General features: G+C 48.9%; 1 pseudogene; it reads right to left on the bottom strand.

The window, feature by feature from the left end:
- Positions 1-47: 47 nt before the first annotated feature.
- LOC144371410 (ruvB-like 1) lies at positions 48-14,147 on the bottom strand (annotated as a pseudogene).
- Positions 14,148-14,568: the final 421 nt, after the last annotated feature.

Raw genomic sequence — 14,568 nt, 5'->3', positions numbered from 1 at the left:
TCCCAGGGGCAACATGAACTCCCTTTGTCCCATCCTGACTTGTGATGTCATGGGTGGGGACAGTCCCAGGGAGCAGGGACAGCCTGCAGCATGTACCTGATAACACAGTGGCCTCAGTTGGAGGAAAAAATCATGAAGGGGGCAATGGAAGATTCCAGAGCTCAGAACAGGGAGGTGAAGCCCTCGATGTCCAGCATGTGCACCTTATCCACAAACATCACACTGGGGACCAGCTCGAACATGCCCTGTTCGAAGTACTTGTTCACCACCTTGTTGATCTCACCTCGAACAGGGTCCCAGCCAGTGCGGGAAATGTCATCTGCTCTCTTCTCCACACTTCAGTTCCCTCCAGACCCAACCCTGCAGCCTGGTTCTCCTACTGGCTCTCTAATCCCAGGCTGGGTACTGGACCCATTCCAGGTTTGGTGTCATCATTTGAAAACAAGAATCATGCCAGGTGTGGTGGCACACAGATATAACCCCAGCAGCCTGGGAGTTTGAGGCAGGAGGATCACAAATTGGAGGCCAGCCTCATCAATTTAATAAGGCCCTGAGCAACTAGGTTGAGACCCTGTTTCTGAATAAAATACAGAATAAGGCTGGGAATGGGACTCAGGGGTCAAGAACCCCTGAGTCTAATCCCTGTACCCTCATTTAAAAAAAAAGAAAACAGGCGTCATCACCCCCAAATGAGACAAAAAGCCTTCTGTGGAGCTATGGGGGGTGCAGTGTCCAGGAGCTGCCCCATCTAGCCCTCAGCCTGATGCCAGGAGACCCCACTTGGGAGCCCCAGGGAGATGTGTTTTCATATGCAGATTCTCCTCTGCTGCACCCAGTCAAGAAGCCCTTTTGGGAGCCCTGGTTGACAATGCTCAGGTTAATGAACTTTCCATCAAAGGCAGTTAGAATCCTCTCCCCAGGAAACCTGAGCAAAGAGAGTCAGAGCCAGCTCAGCCTCGGCCCCTAGAACCATCATCCCCTGCAGAATTGCAGACCTGCCTCAGGTCCCAGCCCTCACCTTCCAAAGCAGTGCCCCCTGTCATCAGGATGGAACTGTTCCAAGAACCAGTATCTGAGGCCTGTCCTCACCCAGAGCCATTATGCAGGGAGTCAAAACCGAGTTCAGAGACAGATTTGCTCTTGACCACTCATGGAGGAGCGTAGGCTGCTGTGAGGCTTCAAGGCAACAGTGGATTCATGTTGAACTTACATTTTCAGGGAGTAAAATGGTAATGGGCCCAAGAAGGACATAAAATTGGGGAAGAGCTGGGCACGATGGCACATACCTGTATCCCAGCGGCTGGGGAGGCTGAGGCAGGAGGATCAGAAGTTGGAGGCCAGCCTCAGCAACCTAGAAAGGGCCAGAGCAACTAAGCCAGGCTCTGTCTCTAAATAAAAAAATAGAAGTGCTGGGACAGGGCTCAGTGGTCGAGAGCCCCCGAGTTTAATCACCAGCATCAAAAAAAAGAAAAAAAAGTCCACAAAGCAGCAAGGGAGACCCACTGCCTGGTGTCAAATTTGGCACCTTTCTGAGACCTCAAAGGAAGCAGATCCTGACCTCAGCGGTGCCAGAGCACACAGTGTTGCCACAGCTTCTAAAGAGAGTTAAGGCTCAGAGCTGTGCAGTGGGGAGTGCTCAGAACCAGGAGCAAGTAAGAGGCAGGGCCTCAACTCGGCTATGGGCTCAGGCTTCACCATGCATTCTTCCTGTGATCTCTGTCTTCTTTGGCTTCATCAACTGGCCCATCATGGACAGGACATCTTGTCCCCCTGTAGGAGAGAGGACTTTCTAAGACAGCTACCAAAGCCTATCCTCCTGCCTCCTGCAGGTCCCTGATGTCACTCAACTTGGAAGCCTGAGGTGGACAGACCCAGCACAGCTCCCCTGGGAAGGATGAGGGCCTCCTGAACTCAGAGGGATCCCCTCAATGTTTTTCCCTAACCTGCAAGGATCAAACAGAATCATGAGTGGTGGCATGTGTCTTTAAAAATCCTGGCAATTTGGGAGGCTGAGACAGGAGGACTGCAAGTTGGAGGCCAGCTTCAGAAACTTAGTGAGGTCCTGAGCAACTCAGCAAGACCCTGTATCTAAATAAATATAAAAAGGGCTGCAGAGGGGGCTCCATGGGGAAGCACCCCTAGGGTTTAAGCTTCAGTACACACAAAAAAAAGGAAACTCTGGCCAGGTAGGAAGAAACATCAATCCCAAGAGTCTCTGGCCTCTCCTGGGCAAAGGTCCAAGGGACAAAAAGCAAAACCAGATTCCCAGCAGAAAGCCCGTTCCTGGTGGGGAGGAGGAGGCCTCATTCAGGATGAAGAGCAAACCTGACTCTCTATCCAGTGATGCCCAGAGCAGGGCATCGGGGACTCGAGTTCTGCAGAGGCCAGAATCTCCGTGAGGCTGTCTGAAGCCCTGTGAAGGCTCCTGCCAGAAACCCCCAGCCCGGGGTGGAGAGTAGTCTCCAGCAGGCTGGCAGGGGGCCAGGGGCAGACCATGCCCAGAGATCAGCTGTGACAGCATTTGGACATTGGGACAAAGGGGCCAAATCTCATGTCATGCTCAGTGATTAACCTCCCAGAGGGCCTCCAGGAGGACACCATGGCCCTGACCGCTGGTTCCCTGGGCCTTGGGCATGCGCTGGACCAGCAGGGCCTGTCCATGGAGCCTGGCATGGGATACATCAAGGTCGTTCACCATTCTGTCCTAGATGAACTCCTTCTTCTTGTGGACATCGCCCTTGGGCAGGGCATGTCCTCCTTGGTCTCCAGGGCAAACTATGTGGACTAGGAGTCGCACCTGCTTTGCCTCTGCCAGCAGACCACGGGGCACTGGGACCACAACGAGCTCAGTGAAAGAAAGGTCCCCGCTGCCCACTTAGGGCCCGCAACAGCGCCCTCCTCCTGTGCCCCACAGCCTGGTGCCATGCTGGGCTCCCAGACCTGCCCTGGCAAAACCTGAGATTTTCTGGAAGATTCTCTCCCTTTTTTTTTACTCTTGATAGAGAAGCATCCAGGGGACTCACTGGAGCCGGGAGCCCGTGCTTTTCTAGGTGGTGATTTATGGGTGAGATGAGGCCTGAGGCTCATCCATGAACCAGGAAGGAGCAGCCAACATGGGATGCAGCAGCATATAGAGGAGGAGCCACCTGGTACTGTCCCCAGGCTCAGGATTCAGGGAGAGACACCAGTGAGATAAGGGAAGATTGAAGATGCAGCCTGGTGCAGCGGGAAGGGACAAAGGCTGCCTGATCCCTGTCCCCCACAGGATTTGGGTCTTGCACACTCTGCCCGATGAAGTCACCAGAAGAGGAAGACAGAGAAAAGCCAAAGTGACTTAGGTAAAGGGACAGCTGCTGACCTTCCCCCACCAACCCCTGCTGATCACAGTGATGCCCTGGTCACCCAGGTCTCCCTCTGGCAGACCCTCAGGCGTGGCACTATCCCCAGGGAGCATACCTTCACAGTCCCACTGTTGGCCTCCAGGGAGATGATGTCCCTGGCCTCCACTCGCTCCTTCTGCAGACTTTTATAAATGCTGGGGTTCAATTAAAAGCAAACCAAACCAGACAAAGGGGGACTCAGACAACCATGATGCATGTTCCAGTTCCTTCTGACTCCAAGAGAAGGAAACATTTAGTAAGAGACCTGAGTGGCCAGTCACAGTGGTGCACACCTGTCATCCCAGAGACTCAGGAGGCTGAGGCAGAAGGATTGCCAAGTTGGAGGCCACCCTCAGCAACTTAGCAAGGGGAGACTCTCTCTCAAAACAATATAAAGCAAAGTAAAAAGGGCAGGCTTCTGGCTCCCTGCTTAAGCACTATGGGTTCAGTTCACAGTACTAAACACGAGAGAGAGACAGACAAACAGACATCTGAGGTAGACAGCGACCCTAGGAGTGGGTGGGTATGAGTGTCTGTGGCAGGGCATAAGAGTCTGGACTGGGGGCTTAGAACACCAGGAGGTGAACCTGAGGGTGACCATGTCTTCCTGCAGGAGACAAGAGAACGTCACCATTACTCTTCCTTGCCTTGCCTTCAGGGGTTGCAAAGTTGTAGGAGCATTCCCATAGGGACCCGGCTGCCCTTAGAGGGGACATGTGTCCATAGCTACGCCTCACAGCACACCCCACTATCACCACTACAGCTCCAGTCCTTGGATTAGGGACACCAGAGCTTCCTGCTTAGCCACCCGAGGCTGCATATGACGTGGCCCATGATTCCGGCTCTCCGGGGCTCGGTCTTCTCATCTATGTGACAGCATCCAGAACCACCCACAGAGGAGTCCAGCTCAGAAGGGGAAATATAAGTTGGAATCCCCCAAAACTGGGTTGGAGGCTGAGGAAGGAGGATCACCAAGGTGGAGGCCCATCTAGAACACATAGCTAGGCCCTGGGGCTGGGGCACATCTCAGTGGCAAAGCACTAGTTCACTATGGCAAGGGACCCAGGTTAGAACCCCAGGACCAGAAAAAAGTAAATCCTAGCACCGCCTGGCTCCCGGGGCTGTGCACACACATCTCAGGTTGACAGTGGTCTACGGGCCTTGCTCTTCCCCAGGGATGTGCACTGGGCAAGGACTGAAGCCTCTGCAGGACCCAGCTGGCAGACAGGTCCTGAGGCTGAGCTTCCAGAGAAGCTGCTACAGATGGCCACCCTGTGAAAACAAACTGATCTCTGTCCCAGATAGAGTCCAGAATCAAAAAGAGGCAGTGCGGGACACGACACAGACTAACACCCAGTGCAGGGCTCCCTCTGTGGAAGGGAGACCCCAAAAGGTCAATACAGAATAAAAGTCGGTATGTGGTGGCCAAAGGCCAGGGGGAGGGACAGCAGGAGGCCATTCATGGGAATGAGGTCTCTTGGAAGGGCATAACAATGTTCTAGAATTAAGATGGGGAGTGTGAACTATGTCATGCATTAAAATCCTGTGGGCCACACACACTTAAAATGGGTGGGTTGTGTTCACAACTGCACTCCAACAGAGCTGCCAGGAGCTTGCCAGGGCACAGCCTCTCTGGTCTCCTTGGGGCACTGTGCAAACAGGAACAGGGCTGGGGAGTCCCCAGGCCAAGATTCGTAAGCCTTCCACACAACATACCTGAAGTCCTTCTGTCTCAATATCTCATCCATGTTGAAAAACTTCTCAGAAGGACTTGGGTTTTGGGGGGCTGGGTGTACCAGGGATTGGACTCAGGGGCCCTTGACCACCAAGCCCTATCCCCAGCCCTGTTTGGCATTTTATTTAGAGTCAGAGTCTCACTGAGTTGCTTAGGTCCTGGGTTTGGCTGAGGCTGGCTTTGAACTGGAGATCCTTCTGCCTCAGCCTCCCTAACTACTGGGATAAGAGGTGGGCACCACCTTTGTTTTGGAAGACAATTTTCCTCTTCTCCTTTAGCCTCTTTTTTTTTGAGAAGCTTGACAAAGCAGACCAATCGATGGCTCAAATTTCCACTGTGTTCCTGTGTCCTCTCTCCTACGTAAAAGAGGACAATTTTACTCTTTTCCTCTCAGGCATTTTATACGGTTGACTTTCCAGATGAACTGGCTCAAGGTGTAATTTCTGAGAAGGCCCACCTTCTCAGAACCTCATTAATCCACAGTGGACAGGATGTGGTGAGGGTTCAAAGAGAAAGAGCAGTTTGCGGAGCCAAGCTCCTGAGATGAAGGCCCCACAAGGAAACAGAAAAATAGCCCTTGGAAGAAGTGACATTTTCGTGATCTCCATAAAGCAGTGACTGAGAAACCACCTCAGAGAATCAAAGAACCATCAAATAATAAAAGAGGGAAAGATGGAGAGATTCTATGGAGGATGAAGAGTGGTCTAGAGATAAGAAACTGAGTTCCAGAGAGCTCAGAGGACTCACAGGGGTCACCCAGCACCAGAGGACTCGCAGTCACCCTGCCCCTCAGCCAGCACTGGATGCAGGAAAACTGGAGCCTCTTTCTGAGCCTGAGGCCTTGATCTGTATAACAGGGGAAATGAGATTCACAGCACGTGCCCACATGGGCACAGAGCGGGGAGGAGCCACAGGTAAATTACTTTCCCAACCCCACAGCAGGGGACCTGGCCATGCAGCAGGAGACAGGTACATAGCTAGTGTGAGTCAATCATAACAACAGTGGATGAGTAAAAACATTATGAAAAATAAAGAAAAAAAGAAAACAAAATTGTGTCCACTTTGACTTTTTGGGGAGGTGAGGGGGTATAGTATTGGGAATTGAACCCAGGGGTGACTTACACCTAAGCCCCATTCCCACCCTCATTTTTTATTTTATTTAAAGACAGGCTCTCCCTGAGCTACTCAGGGCATTGACTATGTTGATGAGGCTGGCCTCCACCTTGTGATCCTCCTGCCTCAGCCTCCTTAGCGGCTGGGATGACAGGTGTGCTCCACTGTGTCTAGCTGGCCAGTGGTCATCATGTGGGGGATGAGATGGCAGAAGCAATTTCTTGACTTAACCACACAACTCCCACAAGCAATGAGAAAAGAAAAGAGGTACCTCATGAATGGACCTATGTCCAAGCCCTCTACGAGGTGTCCCTTTATACTACACAGTGTTATTCTGAGTGTCCTATATGGCATCAACAATGCAGAGGCCAAGGAAAGAGCAATATAGAGGTCACACCATCTGCCCGGTGCCATAATGCTGAGGACAGGGCTCAGGATGGACTCCCCTTGAGCTGCTTTGTGCCCTTGGCTGTCTTGAGCCCTATGATCAGGTGGCTGATAGTCTTTCTGTAGCCTCCCATGGGGTTCTCTGTCTCACATGGGTTCAGCTCATTCACCTTCTGTTCCTTGGCCTCCTTTATCCAAAGCCCAGGGAGGGATGACCGATGGAGACACAGTGAGAAGTGGGACCATCCTTCTCTCCACATCCATCTCCTACCCACCAACAACCTTCTCACCTCAAACTTCCAAAGCACAAGAACTGACAAGTCACCTTACAGTACAACTTGGAGACACCATCACGTGTGGAGAGCAACACTACAGGTAGCGGTGGCCCAAGCCTGCCATCCCAGCTCAGGAGGCCGAGGCAGGAGGATGAAAAGCTGGAAGCCAGTCTCAGAAACTCAGTGAGACCCAGATCAACTCAGTGAGACCCTGTCTCCAAATAAATTCAAACCAGGGCTGGAAGGTGGCTCAGTGTTTAGGTGCCGTGGGTTCTATCCCTGGTGCCCCTCCACAAAAAAAAAAAGAAGAAGAAGAGATGAGGGTCTCTACTCTCCTGACAAATGAGGAGGCCACAGAGGACTTCTGCTGGCAGGTGGCCATCAGGCTCCCTGTGAGCTGATATTGAAATGTCCCAAAGGCAGAGACACATGGCCACAGGATCAGACACCAGACCACTTCCCACTGTTCGGGGGGGGGGGGCGTATCTTATCACGCTGTCCCTTGCCTTCTGTTCTCGAGAAACACAACCAGGACAAGGAAACTCAAGACTGGAAGCTAAGGGCAAGTTCTCCTCTGCCTGTAATCCACCTGAGAGCCTATAAATGGGGCTTTTGGAAAACACCAAAAGAGAAGCCACATTCTGTGTTTGAAGAACCAAATTCTCAGCTACTGAACTCCAGAATAAACTTTCCAAACAAAGTCCAGAGCAGCTGTGCACACTCGAGTTCCAGCAGCTCCAGAGGCTGAGGCTGGAGGATCATGGGTTAGAGGGGAGCCTCCACAAAACTGAGGCCCTGAGCAACTCAGGGAGACTGTGTCTCTAAATAAAATGCAAAATTGGGCTGGGGATGGGGCTCAGGGGTCGAGGGCCCCTGGTTCAATCCCTGGTACAAAAAAAAAATTCCCAGACAACATAAAGGTATCAGAAAATTGTCAAGCTTGGAAATTTCTGGGCTTTTAAGCCTCCACCTTGATTTTTTTAATAGAACTTTTCTATGCTGCAAAGAGGCATTCCTCCAAATGGAATGCCTGCCCATACTCACTGTCAGGGAACAGTGACATGAAATTCCTCTAGGAGAGGAAGAAAGGCATCCCTGTCTCTCAGCCACTCATATTTGTCTAGAAGTTTCTCGGTGGTGACAAGTAGACAGGAAAAGGCCCAGTGGACCATGGGCCCAGCCAGTGGCCAGGAGAGGGGCCTTGAGCACTGTCTCCTGCCACAACAGCACAAAGGACATGGGTTTCATCTGCTGGTTCAGGTTTCTAAGTCCCTGACAGAGACCTTTATCAAGTCAAGGGAGCAACACAGATGAAGACAGATGACCCTTCCTCCCTCCCTCTGCAGCTTCACAGAAAGTCAAAGGTGTTGGGACAGCAGGCTCCTATCTTAGATGAGCTCAATGCCTGCCATTTTATTCTGTGGCAGGATCTAGAAATTTTTCCTCCTCCTGCTGCCATCAAAAGCCCCTGCTTTGTCCCCCACCCCATCTCACCCCAGGGGCCACTTCCAACCAAGGCTCCTGGTTACCTCCACTTTTTCAAATTTTAAAGCATTTCAGTTCCCACTGAAGAACTGCAACACAAGCAACTGTGTGAAGGCCAGTTTTATCAGGTTATTGTCTCCCCAAAATGTATTTTAAATTAATTTTTAAGTTGTAGGTGGGCACAATACCTTTATTTCTTTTGTATTTTCTTAAATTTTTATGTGGTGCTGAGGATGCAACCCAGGGCCCCCCCATACATGCTAGGTGGGTGCCCTGCCACTTAGCCCCTGCCCCAGCCCAGAAAAATGGTATTTTTTTTTTCAATTTAAGTTCTTAAAATATTAATATTCAGGTATTTGAAAGGTTGTGATATCTTACTGTTCACATTTTTTTGGTTATTTTTGGTACCAGGAATTGAATTCAGGGGCCTTCAACCCCTGAGCCCCATCCCCAGCCCCTTTTATATTTTATTTAGAGACAAGATCTCACTGAATTGCTCAGCGTCTGGCTAAGTTGCTGAGGCTGGCCTCTAACTTGTGATCCTCCCGCCTCAGCCTCCTTAGCTATTGGAATATTGTTCATTTATTTAATTAATGAGTTAAATAAAATCACTTGCACATGTTAAATAAGGAAAATTAAGCCAGGCACTGTAGCACACATCTGTAGCCATAATTACTCAGCATACTGAGGTAAGAGGATGCTTTGAACTGAGGAGTACCAGGACTGCCTGGGAAAAATAATGAGACCCTGAAAACTAGGAAATGAGAAGGGAAAAAAAGGAGAAATGAAGAAAAAACAATAGAGAGAAAAATTTTAAAGTAAAACCCAGGTTTGGTTGTACACACATATAATCCCAGCATCTCAGGAGGCTGAGGCAGGAGAATTGAGAGTTGGAGGCCAGCCTTAGCAACTTTACAAGACTCTGGTCTCTAAATAAAATATAAAAAGAGCTGGGGACGTGGCTCAGGGGTGAAGTGCCCCTAGGTTCAATCCCTGGTACAAATAAATAAATAAATAAATAAATAAATAAATAAATAAATAGCCTAAGTTCAATGTGACACAAAGCTTAGCTTCTGGACACAGTTCAGAATTAGACATTTTCAGTTCAGCATTAGTGTCACACATGGGCTGGGGGTGGCTCAGTGGTCATGGTCCCAAAAGAGAGAGAAAGAGAGAGAGAGAGAGAGAAAGAGAGAGAGAGAGAGAGAGAGAGAGAGAGAGAGAGAGAGAGAGACCCATATTTGAGTGCTTACAGGTCTTGCTAGGGAAAATCAAGAGGCAGAGCCAGTCCCCCAGAGGCACTGCAGGAAGACAGAGAGTCAGCCACCAGAATATCAGATGGCTGTGGGGGTTTAAACAGGGTCCCCTGATGTCTCCCCTCTTCCAAACACTTCACCCTCCCACTGCATTTTCTTTCCTTCAGCATTAAATCAAAAGTTTCCCAAGTAGACTTCTTCTTCTTTTTATTTATTTATTATTTGGGTACCAGGAATGGAACCCAGGGGCTCTTGACCACTGAGCCCCATCCACAGCCCTTTTTATATTTTATTTAGAGACAGAGTCTTGCTGAGTTGCTCAGGGCCTCACTAAGTTTGTTGAGGCTGGCCTCCAACTTGTGATCCTCCTACCTCAGCCTCCCAAGCTGCTGGGATGGCTGGCTGTTCTTGCCTGTCTTGTAAACAGCACAATAAGAACATGAGCATTTTTAAGATGAAAGGATTCAAAGCACCGGAGAAGCAACAGCCATCTGTCACTCAAAGGTAACACTCACTGATAGCCCTTTGGAAGTTCTCCATCAGTACTTCTGTCTTCTTGATCTCCATGGAGTAAACTTTGTTCCCCACCATGAAGCAGAAAGGCACCTTACTCCCAAGCTCCTGTTCAATTACCAGGGCCAGGGCTGTCTACAGAGGCAAGAAAGGAAAGGTTTTCATTTTACAGTCTTGAAAACATAATTCAAACCCATTTATAAAAATTTTTTTCGAGAGGCTGAACATGGTGTCGCACACTTGTGATTCCTGAGACTCAGGAGGCTGAGGCAGGAGGATGGCAAGGTGGAGGCCAGCCTCAGCCACTTAGCAAGGCCCTGAGCAACTCAGTGAGACCTTGTCTCTTAATAAAATATAAAAGGTTTGAGGATGGGGCTCAGGGGTTAACCACCCCAGGTTCAATCCCTAGGACCAAAAAACAAAAACAAACAAACAAAAAAAAAAAACCACAGTAACAAATCAGGACAGATTTATTACATGACCTTCATTTTATGTTAAAAGGCCAGCAAATAGTGGATGTTACGTGAGGCCAAATCTGGAATCAGTGGGTTGGTCTGCAGAAGCTCCCCGTGACCGTGTCATGTGGTCAACTATAAATTGAAGCTCAGTAACCTAACTTCATTTGGCAGATGCTAAAGAGAACCAGGTGGAACAGGCGTCTCATAAAATACCAAGTATGGAAAACAAATGCTCTCAAGTGGGCCCAGGACTGAAATGGCCTCTGAGTGCCATTTCATTCTCCCTCATCTCTGAAATGAGAATGAGGTCAGACCCCAGGTGTGCAGGCCACACAAAGCCTCCTGAGTTGCTGAGAGCCTCACTAAGTTGCTAAGGCTGGCATCCAACTTTTGATCTTCCTGCATCAGCCTCTCAAGCTGCTGGGACAAGGCCAACTGGAGCTGCTGCTTTAAATATGGCCCAGGGAAGGCTCCTTTTAGATTTTCTTTTCAATGCCCTTTTGGTAACACCACTGAGCAGCCAACCTGTGGGACGATCAGCGAACTCTGTCGGGTTAAATCCACTAGCCCATGGGGCAGAGGCTGGTTCTAGTTCTGATCTTCTCCCTGTTTTCCAGTGTGGTATTGAGCACACAGTAATGCTAATGCTGGGCGGCCTCATCTGGTGAATTAAAATACTGTTTTGATTACAAGGAGCCAACGAGTTGCCAACAGGATGGTTTGGTTGGGACCACGTAGTCTTAGATGTGCCTTTAAACTTGGCTTTTTTGTGGGGCAATTGAACCCAGGGACACTCAACCCCTGAGCCCCATTCTCAGCCCTGTTGGGTATTTTATTTAGAAACAGGTTCTCCCTGAGTTGCTGAGGGCCTCGCTTTTGCTGAGGCTGGCCTCCAAATTGCTGTCCTCCTGCCTCAGCCTCCTGAGCCAGCCACTGGTATTAAAGGCATGTGCCACTGTGCCTGACTCTTGCCATTTTTTGAACCCTAGGAAATTTTGTGTAGAAATACAGATATTTGGCTTCTTTTGAAAAACCAGGTCTGGACCCAGTGGCCCTCTTTTAGTGAAAGGGCACCACATCCTTGGGCTTGAGTCAGTCACTTTGCTTACCTTGCTGCCCAAATACTTAGGCACCTGAGTTGCCAAGCCCAAAGCAAGTGTAGCAAAGGGGAAATGTCTGGAATAGAACACAGAGGGATCCGATTCCAACACTACGAGACCCAGGGGAGACCACAGGTGGCTCTGAACACCTGTTTTATTCTGCTGGTTCTGGGAATGAAACCCAGAGCCTTGTATGTGCCAGGCAGCTGCTCCACTACTGAGCCCCAGGCCCAGCATTTTTATTTAGAGACAGGGTCTCACTGAGCTGCTGAGGCTGGCCTCCACCTTGAGATCTTCATACCTCAGCCTCCCTAGTTTCTGGGTTTACAGGTGTGAGCCACTGTGCTTGGTTTTCATGTCTACCAAGAATGTCTCTTCCCTGTTCTTTCACAGCCCCCAACTCCCCATTCTCAGTCTCCAGTGTCAAAATCGTGACCATGTCCCACTGAACAGCATTCCCCACCTCCCTCAACCTAATACTGAAGGGGTGACCAGTACCCTTCCATTCAAATAGGACCAATACTTGGTTAAGAATGGCTCCATGTCTGTCCAGCTTTCTCCAATAAAAAGCTCATGGAAGCAGCTGGGCTGCGGCTGGGGCTCAGTGGTAGGGCACTCGCCTAGCATGTGCGGAGCCCTGGGTTTCATCTTCAGTGACACATAATATTAAATAAATAAAAGAAAGGTATTGTGTCCAACTACAACTAAAAAATATTATATTATTAAAAAAAAACTCTTGGAAGAAAGGCATATATACCTACCTTTTCCTATGAAGCTCTATATCTCACTGATCTTTCCATAGCCTGTCATCTTGAAAGTCTAACTTGTAGGGGCTGGGGATGTGGCTCAAGCGGTAGTGCGCTGGCCTAGCATGCGTGCGGCCAGGGTTCAATCCTCAGCACCACATACAAACAATGATGTTGTGTCCGCCAAGAACTAAGAAAATAAATAAATAAATGTTAAAATTCTCTCTCTGTCCCCCTCTCTCTTTAAAAAAAAAAGAAACTCTAACTTGTATTTTTTTTAATATTCTAATAATATCAGGCCTCCCAGCTGATCAATCAATACCCACCAAGACACAGCCCAGACCTTTATGTTGTTTATTTTTTAACAGAGTCACATTAAGTCACTTGGAGCTTGGTGAAACTGCTGAGGCTGACCTTCAACATGTGATCCTCCTGTCTCAGCCTCCAGAGTCAGTGAGATGACAGGCAAGGGCCACCACCCCTGGTAAGAGCCCACTTCTTTACATATAAGATCGAAGGCTCCTACTCTCCTGTTCCAAGAGGCTCTTCCAGAGATCAAGCCATGCCCATACCAGAAGCTCTGGGAAGCCTGGGTATCTGGGCGATCCCCTTGCAGATCCCAACAAATTGGACTGTGTGTCCTCTTTTGTTCTCTGGAAAGCCTGACTCTGGGTGAATTATTAAACCCTCTTCCCAATTCCAGTGTTTAAAATCCATCATTAGTTTGAAGCTCAGACTCACCTGAGCCGTTTTGTGCCATCAGGAGTCTTTCTGTTTTTCTACCTGGAAAACACTATAAGCCCCTTAAGGATCAAAAGCACATTTTTGTTATTTGTCAATCATGCATGTAGCCAAAATAGTGGTGAGCAAAGTTCGCATTCGAAAAAATATTGGCTTACTCATTTTTCTCCTCTAATAATGTGACACAGAAGATTTTTTAATATTTTTTAATTGTGCATGGACAAAATTTCTTTGTTTTAATTCTTTTAATATTTATTTATTAATTGTAGTTGGACACAATACCTTTATTTCACTTATTTATTTTTATGTGGTGCTGAAGATCAAACCCAGGGTCATGCACGTGCAAGACAAGTGCTCTACCACTGAGCCACAGCCACAACCCGTCACAAATTTTTACAAGGCCCTGGAGCAACAGACACAGATTTTCAGCTGGGCTCAGTGGTCCACGCCTATAATCCTACAGCTCAGGACGCTGAGACAGGAGGATCATGAGTTGGAGGCCAGCCTCAGAAACAGTAATGCCCTCAGCACCTTTAGCAAGACCCTGGCTCTAAATAAAATACAAAAAATGGATGTGGCTCAGTAGTTGAGGGCCCCAAATTCAATCACTGCTCAAAAAAAAAGAAAAGAAAAGAAAAAGAGATGTATTTCCCAAGCAAAGGAGACTTGAAAGAGTTCAAGGACCATCCCAGTGACCAGACCCCTCTGAGGACTTTCCCCTCCCTCTGCCCAGGATGATTTTCATTCTAGAAGTATGAGTTGAGATCATATTCCTTTTTTAAACATACATGTGACCCATGTTGCTAGACAAAGACTAGTTAAGATGTGAATTCCATTTGACTTCCACGTGAGGATCATCCTCTTGGGCACCAGAAATCAATGAGAGCACAAGGACCTTTCCAAATCCCAGAGGTCCTGCCAACAGCACAGCTCTTCCTGCCATCTTCTTGCTTTCGATGAACTCTACTATGTCGCCACATGCCTGCAGCACAGAGGAAAGAAATGGTCACTATTACTGTGTTTCAGTGGGGAAAAAATGCAGTCTGCGGTCCAAACGATTGACAGACTTGTCCAACCAACCCTGGGTGCCAGCACCCTCCATACACTGCTCTGGATGCCCCAACAGTGGAGGTGAGAGAAAAGTCTGCTTGGCACAGTGGTCCACACCTGTGATCCCAGGGACTCGGGAGGCTGAGGAAGGAGGATCTCAGTTCAAAACCAACCTCAGCCAAAGTGAGGCCCTGAGCAACTCAGAGAGACCCTGTCTCTAAATAAAATGCAAAATAGGGCTGGGGAGGGGCTCAGGGGTCAAAGGCTCCCCAAGTTCAATCCCTGTCACCCCCCGCCCCCCAAAAGAGACATAGACAAAAAACCAGAGG

The sequence above is a fragment of the Ictidomys tridecemlineatus genome, chromosome 16, assembly GCF_052094955.1.
Source record: "Ictidomys tridecemlineatus isolate mIctTri1 chromosome 16, mIctTri1.hap1, whole genome shotgun sequence".
NCBI classification, from domain to species: Eukaryota; Metazoa; Chordata; class Mammalia; order Rodentia; family Sciuridae; genus Ictidomys; species Ictidomys tridecemlineatus.
This window is presented reverse-complemented; position numbering and strand designations above follow the sequence as displayed.